We start from the raw sequence: 14,192 nt of genomic DNA on the forward strand, positions 1-14,192 counted from the left end.
ATATTACATAGACGAACTTAAACTATATTATTGCTAGCCATGACTTAGCCCACTCCCTACTTTCTTAGTGTAGATAATATTAATTGTTAAAAAAATAACACATAAAATTTTAATAGAACCACCAACTGACAATCAAAAATGATAATCATATTAAATATGTGTAACTATGTAAGTATTATAGCAAGGGCTTTTATCACAAACAATCTCTAAAATTGACCCTCTATCAAGATGATCCCTAAAATTGAAAAATCCGATTTCAAGTTTCACAAATAACAATCAATCCTAAATTACATATTAAGAGTTTAAGTATTCAATGAATGGTTTTTATCGTAAATGGTCTTTGAAATTGACCCACCTCATCAAGATGGTCCTTGAAATTCAAAATCGATCAATGTAGTTTCTGAAAATAGGTGTTGCAAATCAATGTGGTCATTCCGTTAAGATTTCATCAAAAATTATGTTATGTACTGATGTGACACATAATTAGGTCCCACAAGTTTAATTAAATATTACATAGGTGAACTTAAACTATATTCTTGCTAGCCATGGCTTAGCCCACTCCCTACTCTCTTAGTGTAGATAATATTGTTTGTTAAAAAAAATAACACATAAAATTTTAATAGAACCACCAACTGACAATCAAAATGATAATCATATTAAATATGTGTAACTATGTAAGTATTATAGCAAAGGCTTTTATCACAAACAATTTCTAAAATTGACCATCAAGATGGTCCCTAAAATTGAAAAATCGATTATTGTTTTCCCTGGAGAGCGTCACAAATCAATATGGTCATTACATTACAATTTTGTCAAAAACTCAATATTCATACATGAATTAAAATATTTAAATAACAAAAATAAATTTTATTTTATATAATTATAAACTTTAGAAAGAAAAAAATAAGCGAGTTACTACGTAGAGGTAGATGGGAAGCCACCGCCGACTCGCTAGGCATAGCGGCCGATCTTCAGGAATCAAGTGACGCAGCCAACGAGGAATTGGAGGCCAACCTCTTGGGATCAGGAGACCAATTTGATGGTGGCTTGCTGATAGGATCAAACATGATAAAAAGGGAAATTGCAAGAAATAAATGCAGAAATGGAAAAGAAATTAAAGTAAATCCATATTTTCATTTATTGTTTCTTCAGATAATAAAAATGGTTTAAATACATTAAAAAATAAGTAGGGTTTGAGATCTAAATTGGCCTAATAGTATTACCTTATGTAATGGACCTAATATAGTCCGATGGCCTGATAGAAGTCAAACACCTTAGAGTCCCATCACTTGAATTTTTTTTTGGCGGGGGGGGGGGAGGTTTTTCAAGTCATGTGATTAAAAATGACAGATAATATGTACGATTGAATAATATGAAATGAGTGAATAAGATTGAAAATAAAATATCTAATATAATATTCGATAGTTCTCTTTCTCCAATGCATCTCAAATATGAAATGAGTGAATAAGATTGAAAATAAAATATTTAATATAATATTCGATAGTTCTCCTTCTCCAATGCATCTCAAACACGCTATAAAGAATGGTTAGCCTACAAGTAACAATCAGAGGCAATACAATAAGTAACCAAAATATAGCCAAATCTTTATATAGGAATTAAAGTATCCACAATTCAAGTAGGAATGTAATGACTTTGATTTAAAGTATTTGTCCTTGGAATTATTAATTATTTCTGATGTATGATATTGACTTTACTTGGTAATTTAAAGTTTTAGTCTTTGGAATTATTATTTTTTTTTTTTTCTGTTGAAACGGCCTTTTGTTGTTGTATTTCTTTTTTAACTTTCGTACTTGTTTCTTCTTCGTTTTTTATTTATTTTTTTATTTTTTTATTTTTATGAATGGTCCTTGGAATTGTTAATTAGCTCAGATGTATACTATTGACTTGACTTGGTAATTGGTAATTGGTCCTTGGAATTATTAATTAGCTCGGATGTATACTATTGATTTGACTTGGTAATTGGTCATTGAAACTATTAGGGTGCGTTTGTTACACCGGACTATCTCGAACTGGATTAGCTTCAGAAACTAAGTTAGACTGGCTTATAATAGATTAAGTTAGACTAACTTAATTAAGCGTTTGATGCACTGTCGGACTAAGAAACATGATAATAAAAATTAGTGAAATTGCAAATTAACAATTGAAGCATCAAACTCTACTACGCAATACCCACAATTAAATCAAATGATAAAATAACAGCAACAAATACCCATCTTGAATTTTTTTCATAATTCACCAAAACAGAGTATAAAGAACAAAACCCAGATTTTGCAATGCTAAGAAATGACTTGGGGAAGAAAATTGAAGTCTTTTTTTGGGGAAATTAGAAAAAAATCCAAATGAAAATTCATAGTTGAGAAACAGAAAAGGTTATTATCTCATACTTTTTCTTAGTTTATTTATTCACTTTACACTCCACACCACGAGCTCCATGAATGCCTCTATCTTTTTTTCCCTTTTTCTGTTAACCTTTTGTCTCAGTTTATTTCCATAGTTGAATTGGAGAATTTAAATTGAAAGCAGTGACCTGACTGTTTAAATTTAATGAATTGGAGAATTTAAATTGAAAGCAGTGACCTGACTGTTTAAATTTAATCAGCAACTCAAATGTCCCAAAATTGTTAAAAATTCAAACCTTATCACCCCACAAATTTGGAGGCAGCAGGTTTCGATTCCTTCTTCACAGCCTCACCAATTTATGAAATTGGGGCTTCGCCATAGATGACTTTGAGCATGGAAAACTGAACCAGGGGAAATCACAAAATATCCAGAAGGGGAAACCAAATCCATACAACAACATCATAAAATACCCAGAAGGAGAAATTATTGAAGAACAAGAAAATTTCACAGCATAAAACGCACCCAGATTTCATATCAACCTAGAAGGGGAAATTGAAGGGGAAATCGAAAGGGATACTAAAGGGGAAACGTGCGATTAGGACAAGCAGAAGGGTAAATTGAAGTAGTTAAGTAGGATGTGGCGAGCGAGCAGGACAAGGATAGCGAGCAGGAAGAAGCGAGCGAGCAAGAAGAGGACGATGGTCTTAGCTAGTCCTCTCGTATTTGGGGGGCCTCACTAAGACCTTCTAACGAAGGAATTAATCGACGCGAGTCCTGCTTAACACCATTAAACTTAGTCCTTGCTGCAGACAAACATGAGATTGCATTAGAAACTAGTCCAGTCTAGTCCAGTGAAGCCAAACAAACGCACCCTCAATTAGTTAGGAACACACTAGATTTGTTTACTTGTAATTTACGCGTAAAGTTGGATAAAATCTATATATTCAAGATTTACTGTTCCTTTTTTGTAAAAAAAAAAGATTTATTATTCGTTTTATATGTCGTTTGTTTTAGCCCGTTTTAGACCTAACAATTTATTACACAATCAGTTATCATGATAAAAAATATCGGATTTCGAATTAATAAAATAACTAATCGGGTCATTATTGGATCATCCGTTAATGAGGTTCATTAACGAGTATACATGTGGGTGACCCGTTTCAACCCATTAAGATAAAAAGTTAGTTTGATAATTTTTAAACTACTAAAACCTTACTAGTTACTACTATAGCCATACTTAATATCACATAAGTAAGCTTAAAATTTTTCAAGGCATATTAAAAATAAAAAGCAATTTAAAATGCCAAAGCACATTAAAAACTCATAGTAATTCATTTAGAAGTGTGAAAATGTGAAAAAATATGCAGCAGTGGTGGGAATTGGATTTTAAACTACTAAAACCTTACTAGTAGTTTGATAAAGGGGTATTATACAAAATAGTCTATGAGATTTGCATGATCAATAGAAATGGTCCCTGAGATTGAAAATCAATAGAAATGGTCCCTGAGATTGTCCACCATCCATGATTTTGGTCTTTCTGTTAAAAACTGTTTGGGCAATTTTCAAAGCTTTATAACTCAATCGTTTCTTAACCAAATTCGACCCATAATATATCAAAATGAATATAGGAAATGCTAACTCACCGTGGTTTGGTTGGACAACGGCTCAAAAGTGGCTAACCATTTTCGAGTTAACCACTTTCAAGCAGTTTTTCAGCCAAACCACAGTGAGTTAGCAGTCAAGAGAGATTCCATTCTCTTCGTCTCATCGAGAAGTATGATTTTCGTTTTTGAATCACTTGATTTTGTTGAGTATTGAAGAAGTTATAAACGTTTAAAGTTTACCCAGTTTTCGGCGAGTTTTCCATTTTTCTCGCGGACCAGTCACATTTCAAGCTATTTTCCGGCCATCTCCGGCAATCATTGGTCTTCCAAATGGTATAATCTTGTTCTACACTTTCTTATCTTCATTTTGATATATTATGGGTCGAATTTTGTTAAGAATCGATTGAGTTACGAAGTTTTGAAATTTGCCCAAAGAGTTTTTAACGGAATGACCAAAATCATGGATGGTGGACAAGCTCATAGACCACTTCTATTGATTTTCAATCTCAGAGATCATTTCTATTGATTTTCAATCTTAGAGACCATTTCTATTGATCATGCAAATCTCAAGAATTATTTTGTATAATAACCCTTTGATAAATTTAAACTACTAAAACCTTACAAGTTACTAGTACTACAAACGCTTAATCCAATATTTGTTACAAACACTCTTCCTCTGTTTACAATGCCAAAGCACATGAGTAAGTTAGTTTGATAATTTTAAACTACTAAAACCTTACTAGTTACGAGTACGACAATGGCCATACTTAAAATGACATAAGTAAGCTTAAAAATTTAAGAAATTGTAAAAAATGACCCATTTTCTTAATCTTAGGATTGAAATAGGACAAACCGAATATGCACAAAGCATGCACACGCCACACCATGCACAACAATCAACAATAGGATGGAAATATGATTTTTCTTACACCCAAGGTATAAAATATCGATGATATCAGAAATATCTGTAGTCCAAAAATACGGAAATTTTGATGGAAATATCGAGATATTATTGATATCGATAAAAATTGAATAAAAACCACGGAAATTGTAAGAAAAACTTGGAAATTTTTATTGAAACTTTGCAGGATTTTTATTTAGTCAATTATTTATTAGTTTATCACAAAAAATTTGGAGGAAATGCATTGCATGATAGATATAACTTATTTAAGTTGATTATATAGCGAGCTGACAAACATTGTGAGTGTAGAAAATATGTAGTAATTAATGAAAGAAGTTTAAACATACCATAATCATTTATATATAATGAATTAGTACAATATTTTACACTTTATACATTGCATGGTAAGATATATGAGTGACTTAGTAAGGTCTAAAATATCGATGATATCGGAAATATCTGTAGTCCAAAAAAATATTGGTAGTCCAAAAACACGAAAATTTCAATGGAAATATCGGGATATTATGAAATATTTTAAACCATGCTTACACCTTGAAATGACTTAATTGCCCAAGTATGTAAATGAGTTATTTCCTCCAACTTAGTCACCATTTGCACCTTTCTCCGAAAATCTCTCTCCCCCAATCCCCAATTCAAAGAACCCTAACCCCCAATCCCGTTGGTTGACCCTCCTTTTGTCATCAATTCTGCCGCTGGAATGGCCGATTTCTCATCCTCCTTCGAATCGAAACAAGGAATTTGGGAGGGGCCTGGTTCGAAACAAAACAGGGAATTTGGGAGGCCCCTCTCTCTCTCTCAGAGAAACAAGGAATTTGGCAATTTGGACTTTTGTGTATTCGGCCTACATGCAGGTAGAAAATGGGGCAGATTTTGATTTTGTTAATTTTGGTTTATTATTAAAGTTCAGTTGGAATTTGCAGGAGCATATATACAGAGAGAGAGAGAGAGAGAGAGAGAGAGAGAGAGAGAGAGAGGAATATCCAACTTTTGGGGCTCACTGTTGATTGTTAAAAGCCTCTTCTTCAACTGGAGCTCAATAATTTCTTTCTCCAATCATTAGGCACCTATAATCCATCTTTGTAATGCAACACATCATCAATCAAATCAAAGAATACCCTTTTCTACTACACTGTCCTCTTTGGTTGCAAGGGACAGAAACATAGCAGCAGATGGCTTACCTTGACACACTGCAACTGTTTTAAGTTGATGTCCTAGTCCGAAGTCCAGATAATAGTACCATATCTCCAGCGAAAATACTACTCAAACAACCTGTCTCTCTGTAATAAAATTGCTACATAAATTTCAGTTGATCAAATCATTACATCCATTCTAATATTACAACATCCACTGATCCCATTTCAAGAATCAAGGTGAATAACCATTCTAATGAAATCAGAGTCTATGTATGATAAAGGTAGGATTACATAACCGTTTCTTTGCTGCCATTAGCTCGAAATGACTCCTTTATTATTCCATAGTAAACTGGTTCTTCACCTACAAATGTAATGAAATTCCAGCCAAAAGCAGGCCCACCAATAATATTTGTCCCTATAGTCTGACCATCTTCAGCCCACGGATTCTCGCTGGCTACACCTGATGGAAACTTCTTTTCTGATGGTTTTCCAAAAGCCCTTGTATCTTGGGGCTTTTCACCTGGCGCATTCTTACTTCTTATTGCCGAAACTGTTTCCGCCATCATCTGTTTGCAAAGTTCCATCAGAAGCTTCACATTTGCAATTTGCAACATACATGATCATAAGCACTTCACAAGTAACAAACAACATCTCTTGTAATTCTCTCCGTCATAAAAATCCTTAAACTCAAAAGTGTCTAAAGGGATCCAAAAACTGGAGTGAAGGCACACATGGAGCTCAAGAAACTCAGGACAGAACCATGCGTCAACATAAGAAGATGAGTGAGACAGATATCCACTCGTAAAGGAAGCAGAAGGCCGTCTGAATGCTACTAACAATATTCTAGGGTTGGGTGGCCAACAATAAAACTATCACAAACTTGAGTTTCAGTGAAACTCAATATAGTTATTCACATGATAGATTAATAAACCAAGTTAGCACGTGAATGAAAGTCAGATGTAATCATAAGTACCATATTAATAAACCACTTATTTTAAGATTAACAAATCAGCTCAGCTGTATCATACAACCAGGGCCGGTCTAGAGATTTTTGAGGCCCAGGGCGACGTAAAAAAAAATGCCCTAACTTTATGTAAGAAAATTATTTATTTTCACACATAAGATATCGAAAAAAATTATACTTAGAAAAACACTTCAAACTCAATAATTTAGAAACACAGAAAGACTAATTTATTTTGTATTGAGAGAGGTAAACAAAAAAACTTCGGGCTTACAAGTAGATAGATGATGAGTTTTGTTTTCCATTTGAACTTTGAATGTGTTTTTGAATAAATCGTGAGGTGTTTTTTTCTTATTTACTAACCTTGTCAATATGGGACTAAAAAATAATGATGTTTTCGAGTCTTTAATTGATATGTATTATTAATGAATGAGCACTAAATTAAACATTTTGATGACACGTCATATAATTTGCAAATTTAGTCTACGTATTATTCTTTGTTGAAGATTAGACTTGAATTAAAACGAATATTTAAAAATAACAACCCACATAGCTACTAGATAGTAACTAAAAATAAATTACCAACCAAACAAAAATTTGTAAAAATTGAAAAGAATAAACATGCACATAGCATTTTGAACTTAGGACCTCTTGTTAATTTTAAACAACAAAAATCATTGTTTCTAATTAAACTTCTTGATCCTTTAACCAAATTTTCTAAATTTATACTCTTATAAAAAGAAATTTGTAAAAAAAGGAAAGTAAATAAGCACACATGGTGTTTTGAACCCAAGACCTCCTTATTATTTTCAAATGACAAACCACCACTTCTAGTTAAATTTCTGTGTCTTTGAATCAAATTTTATAAATTTATACTCTTATAAAAATATATATAAATATACCGTCCTAATAATTTTGGTGCCCCTAATTTTTTTGGGCCCTGGACAGTCGCCCCTCTTGCACTGGGCCTGGGCCGGCCCTGCATACAACTCAAGGGATAAATACATGTCATTGTGTGAAAAGATGAAAACAAAATCTTGATGAGCTGACATTCTTGAATTGCTTGGGATGACTTGCACGTTCGAAAGTTAGGGGTCCAGAGAACCTTCAAGATGACAAAAAACAAAAAGTTACTCCATCCATACTTCATTTAATGTAGCAAACAAACGAAGCAGCGCAAAACAGCAGGATTTAAAGAAGTTGATTGAGAGTGATTACAATGACAACGTTGATGGATGAACAATCTACAAACCAAGTTAACTCCCATAGGCCTAACCCGTGCAGTCTCAAAGGTATCGTTTGGTACGCAGACAGGACGGAACATGATGGAACGGGACGGGACGGGACGAAACAAAGATTTCATGTCATGTTTGGTATTAGCAAGATGGAACAGAACGGAACGGGATTAAATGACTAACTTACCCTTTTTATTTGACTCTCCCTCTCTCTCCCGTTTCTCTGCTTTCTCTTCTTTCATACGTTTCGTGTTCTTCGCATGCCCAGATTGATCCCAGTAAAAATCAATCTCAGTAAATCAAACCCATACTTTCTCTTCATTTCATTTTCTTTCTCTTCAATTCAAACCCATATTTCTCTTTTTTTTTAATTTCTTTCTCTTCAAACCAGACATAGAAAAATCCCAAATTATTATTTTAGGGAAAAACTAATGAAATCTCGAAAGTTCGTATTCAAACAACCATTTTTACTGTAAAACTTACAAAATTAAACTAAAAAAGGTGAAATTGAACAAAATGCCTCGTTCTTAGCCTCCACCGGATGCTCCTCATCAATGTGGCAGCAAAGCCCAACAACATCAAAATCCTCGGCGCAGAAAGGGCACAAAAACTTGGCCTTTAACTCATCGTCTACGTCAGTCTCTTCGTGCGAAAATAAATCTGCACGACACAAACTGCAATCATCAGCACCAAAAACCACCCATAAAAAATCAAGAAAATCATCAACAAACAATGAACACCGCCAGAGGCAGTTTGGAAAAACTCACCGAATCGCGATTGGTACCGCCTCGACGAGGAGGTCGAGAAGAGACTACTCCACAAATTATCAGAGTCCAGAGTCCATTTTCTATGCAGTACGAAATCAAATCACGGCGACTAAGTTTCAATTTACAGAGGCTTCGTCGGAGCGTCGGAGAAGAAGGTGGAGCGCGGAGGTGACGGCGCCAGAGAAGAAGGTAGAGCGCGGAGGTGACAGTGCCGGAGAAGAAGGTTGAGCACGGAGGTGACGACGCCGGAGAAGAAGGTAGAGCGCGAAGGGACTGAACCGGAAGCCATGGTTTGGGTTCAGATGGGTTTGCTGGGATCGAATTCGAAGAGAGGGAGGCTATGGGAGAGAGAGGAAGGGTAGACAGTGGTATTTAATGAAAAAAATGAGGGGTATTGTTGTCCAAAAAATTATAAATTTGTGTTCCACAGGATGGAACAACCCGTTCCAGGGGGGTATGTGGAACCAAAATTTAACCCATTTTCGTTCCGTGGGACAGGCGTTCCACACAATTTAAGCGCACCAAACGTAGGAATGAACGCGTCTGTCCCACTCTGTTCCGTCCCGTCCCACATACCAAACGCACCCAAAAGGACCAAATCAACTTCTAAATTCTACCCATGGCATACAGATTACATAACGATATAACATGCACTTAACACATTAATAAACACTAATTTTGATAGCTTCACTTGATACAAAATAGAAACACCTCAATTCACTTGAGAAAATAAATCACTTAATAGTTCAAATATTAGAATTTTGCAACCGAAAACATTAAACATCTCAATCATTACTAACAGACATTTCCATCAAATTCATTGTTTAGACAATTTTTTTCAAGGCAGAGCTACTAAGGGCGCCTAAAATACAAAGATTATACATTTATCTAATCTTTAAAAAAAAAAAAATTTAGAAATGTTAAAGACATTCAAATTGTGATCCAAACAAACCCAAATTCACAATTGAATAGAAAGAAAACCCAGTCCCAGATCACAAAAATCTTCAAAATTTACAAGAAATTCACATAAAGATGCAAAACTTGGGAGATGGGTTTTTAACTATGCCTCAAGAAAATGAGGGTGGCGCGAACCTTGTAGAGGGTGGATGAGTTGGAGAGAAGGGCATCATTTTCAAGAGGTCTCTTCTTGGTCCTGGGAGGAAGAGAAGACGGAGGAGGCTATACAGGGAGAACTTCGGCAGAGCTCAGAGGGGTTGGGAGGACTTCGGTGGCTGTGGACACGGCTGGCTGCTTTGCTTCTTCTTCCATTGGTGTTGTTTATTCGGTTTCGGGTTTAAATTAGGTTCGGCCTTACTCGAGTTGAATTCGGGTTTGCCTAAATGTTACTGACCACCAATAAAACAAAGAAACCTGTCCATTTTCAAGTCTCAAATCACACAACCAAGCACTCCTAATCCTGCAAACCAAACATCCCTCTTCTCCTTCTCTCCGCCCACGGTTGACTCCAGACCAGCAAAAACATTGCAAATTCTTTCACAAAAAGCTATCACCCATCTAACTGAACTCATACGATTTATTTTTATGAAAAAGAGGTTCATGCTCTTCCTTGATTTTCTTATTCACACACTGATTGTAACCACTATGGAGATCCAAATTAATTAATGGCAGAAATTGTGGCTTCAGGATCTTGCTCGTCACCACAAGGCACAAACATCACCGATCAAATGGGGAGAGGGACTGTCCGAATTGATGATGATAGGTCGCAATCATCGCCGTCGTCCATAACGGAGGATGACGATCGCAGTCGCTGTAGAAGAAAGGGATTGGTGGGTCGCAGGAAATAGGGATTGGGTCATCGAGATTGGGGTCACCGGAGAAGAGAGGGGTTGTGGGTGCGTCGCCGGAGATGAGAGGGGATTCAGGTTCGATGAGGGAGAAGAAGAATGTTTGGTTTGCAGAATAAGGAATGTTTGGTTTGCAGAATAAGGGATGTTTGGTTGTATGGTTAGAGTCTTAGAGACTTGAAAATGGATATGTGTCTTTATTTTATTGGTCTATTAAGAGGTCAATAAATGTTAGTACCCAAGTGTTATCCTTTTATTAAATTCAATCTTTTAACATATTATTTTATAAAATAAATCTCAAATTTTGAACCAAATAATGCAAAAATATTTAAAATTCAATTTTGCACATCACAATCTAGGAAAAGAATAAAGGGTAAATTACATAGAAACCCCTTAGGTTTGAGATCTATTACAACCTCATACAACATCTTTAAAACATTTCACTTTCATACCTCACATACTGTTTTATTTCAAAATAATACCTTAATTACATTTTTCATCGATTAATCCGTTAAGTGCTGACGTGACTGCCACATTTGTGCTGATGTGGCTGCCACGTGGCAAAAAAAATTAATTTTTTTATTAAAAAAAAACTGAATCTTAAAAAAAAAACTTAGAAAAAGCATTCGCACCTCCCTCCCCCATTGCTCCTCCTCTCTTCTCTCCCATCTTCATCTTCTTCTCCCTACTTGCAACCCAGAGAAAAAAAAACCCATTTCAGTTCATCTTCACCCCCCTCTCTCTTCTCCCCCATCTTCATCTTCTTCACCTGACCCCCATACCTGCAACTCAGAAAAAAAAAAAAAAAAAAAACCCAGATCCCGCCACCATTGTCGGGTTCGTGAGGTGAAAATGGGAGGAATGAGTGTGGATTTAAGGAGTGAGATGTGTAGAGGAGGGAAGATGGTGGGTGCGGGTGCGAGGGTAAGGTGGGTCATGGGTTTTGGTGCGGCTTCTGTGTTTCGCAAGGGGAAGGGAGGTGTTGGTGAGGATAGGTGCGGGGAAGGGAAGTGCTTGTGAGGGTAGGTGCCCCGTGGGGAAGGAGGTGCCGGGGGGGGGGGGGACGTGGGCGTTTCTGGGTTTGGGGGTTGGGGGTTTCAATTGGTTTTTTTTATAATTAATTAATTAATTAATTTAGAAGATTTAGGTTTTTTAAAAAAATAAAAAATTAATTTTTTTTGCCACATGGCAGCCACATCAGCACAAATGTGGCAGCCATGTTAGCACTTAATAGATTAATGGATGGAAAATGTAACGGAGGTATTATTTTGAAATAAAATAGTATGTGAGGTATGAAAGTGAAATGTTTTAAAGATATTGTATGAGGTTGTAATATACCTCAAACCTGAGGGGTTTCTATGTAATTTATCCAAGAATAAACCAAATAGCAGAGACGCATTTTTTAAGTTTCAACCATGTAAAGTTGTAATTAAATGACATGACAATATCAATATTTTAACAAAAAACAACACTATCAAGCATTGTTCAAATAAAAAACAAACAACAAACTTCAAGTATAACCATCCCAAACTTGTATCTAGCTTATATAATACGAAGTGGGAAGGGTAATATGTGCATGAGCAATTTGACTAGAAATTGGATTGAGTTTGGGTTGACATGGATGATCAGATCATCAATCCAACCCAATAGAGATTGGTTCCAAAAATTGAAAACAAAAAAAACCGAACTAAATACCGAACCGAAACCGAAATAAACCGAACTAGATTATATTGGCAAGATTATATTGGCTCCAAATGTTGACTGGGATCTATAATAAACTTTCTAAATGCTATTTGCCATTTCATCAATCAATCATATATAACTATATAATCTCTCAGTTTTTTTATACAACATTCATCTAAGCAAATACTAAAACTGTTCTTTCCGATTCTTTATAATTTTTTGGACGGTCGAATGGGATAACATGGTCATCTTCATTCTCAAAATCGTATCCGCCATTTCTTTCAGTGCACCACTGGCATCCTGAACCGTAAATAAAATTTCTCACTACTTTATTTCCATCATGTTCCTGATACAAATGGCACAAAAATTCAAAGTGAAGCATCAGTAAAAAGAGGATCATAGATTCATAGACGATGAAAACTTGTTATGATGTCCACATTTCAACAAATTAAAAATTAGAGCCAAAACAAAGTTTAAATTAGGATGCACCATGTCAAATTTCTACAGGAAACGAATATTTCGATGCAAACACTAAAATCCGCAGGAAAAGACATCAGAAATCACCTTGACGAATAGCAGAAGATCGGGTATCTTGTGTTTTGACAAGAACCAACAGAGTAACCTCTTCTTAAAATCCTCCAAATTCCATTTCACCTCAAACTAAGAAATCTAAAAAGGGTAAAAATTAGAAAGAAAGCTTTTAATATAACATTTGCGAAAGGCAATCATGCTCGTATAGATCCTACCTTTTCCACAGAGTGACTTTCCTATTAAGCAATTTAAAAGAGTACAAGTAAGAGAAAATTTTGTTTATAGGCATACCTCAATAAGAACGATCCCTACGCTGAAACAGCAAACAATGCCCTGGCAATTCATTGGCTTCAATCCAAATTCTTATTTCTCAATCTGCAAGAGAAATACAATATCCAGCAAAAAAACTGAAGAAATTGAAACTTGGCACTGAAGTACGTCCTGCAACATGTGTGTTCACTTGGAGATGCCTCACTTGGTATATCATTACCCTGTTATTTGATGTTCACTATAGGGCTATGAAACTCCATTTAGGGTCCCTATTGGATATGCTCGTTATACAATAATTCCACTAGACAACATGATTAATAAAATGACACTTTTTGAGGCACCACCGAATAAAAATAACTACAACATTGAGATCAATATGAGAGTACGAACAGAAGAATAAAATGAGATTTCAATGCACAAAATAGTGTTCTAAAAATTACCTAATTTTTAAAGTGTGAAACAAATACAAATAAAGAAATTTAAATAATACCTGGAATTTGTTGTTGTATATTACTGGGGTTGACCTCAACATCATAGTTAGCCAAATGAACTCGTTCTTGTATATTACTGGGACCTACTTGTTGCATAGTTTAAAAAAAATAGAAATTAGATTTTTTAAATTTTTTTAATTATGAGTTTAAGAAAAAAGTGTTGGAATCTAAAGGTCTTCGCCTAAGCCGATCAAAGACAGAATATATGGAGTGCAAGTTTAGTGCAAATGGAGGCCAAAACGAGTTAGGGGTGAGGATCGGAGATCAAGAAATACCAAAGAGCGACCGTTTTCGTTACCTAGGATCTATCTTGCAAAAGAACGGAGAATTAGATGGAGATCTCAACCATAGAATACAAGCTGGATGGATGAAGTGGAAGAGTGCATCCGGCGTGTTGTGTGACCGCCGTATGCCACTGAAGCTCAAGGG

The 14,192-nt window shown here is 35.3% G+C and overlaps 1 long non-coding RNA gene across 1 annotated transcript; it reads right to left on the bottom strand.

The window, feature by feature from the left end:
• Positions 1-12,559: 12,559 nt before the first annotated feature.
• Positions 12,560-13,571, bottom strand: LOC126632015 (uncharacterized). The gene is made up of 3 exons (XR_007626538.1): positions 13,294-13,571; positions 13,036-13,140; positions 12,560-12,817 (listed from the first exon to the last, which is right to left on the bottom strand). It is a non-coding gene; the product is annotated as an uncharacterized LOC126632015 (long non-coding RNA).
• Between the last annotated feature and the right edge of the window lie 621 nt (positions 13,572-14,192).

Source organism: Malus sylvestris, chromosome 1, assembly GCF_916048215.2.
Source record: "Malus sylvestris chromosome 1, drMalSylv7.2, whole genome shotgun sequence".
Classification (NCBI taxonomy): Eukaryota; Viridiplantae; Streptophyta; class Magnoliopsida; order Rosales; family Rosaceae; genus Malus; species Malus sylvestris.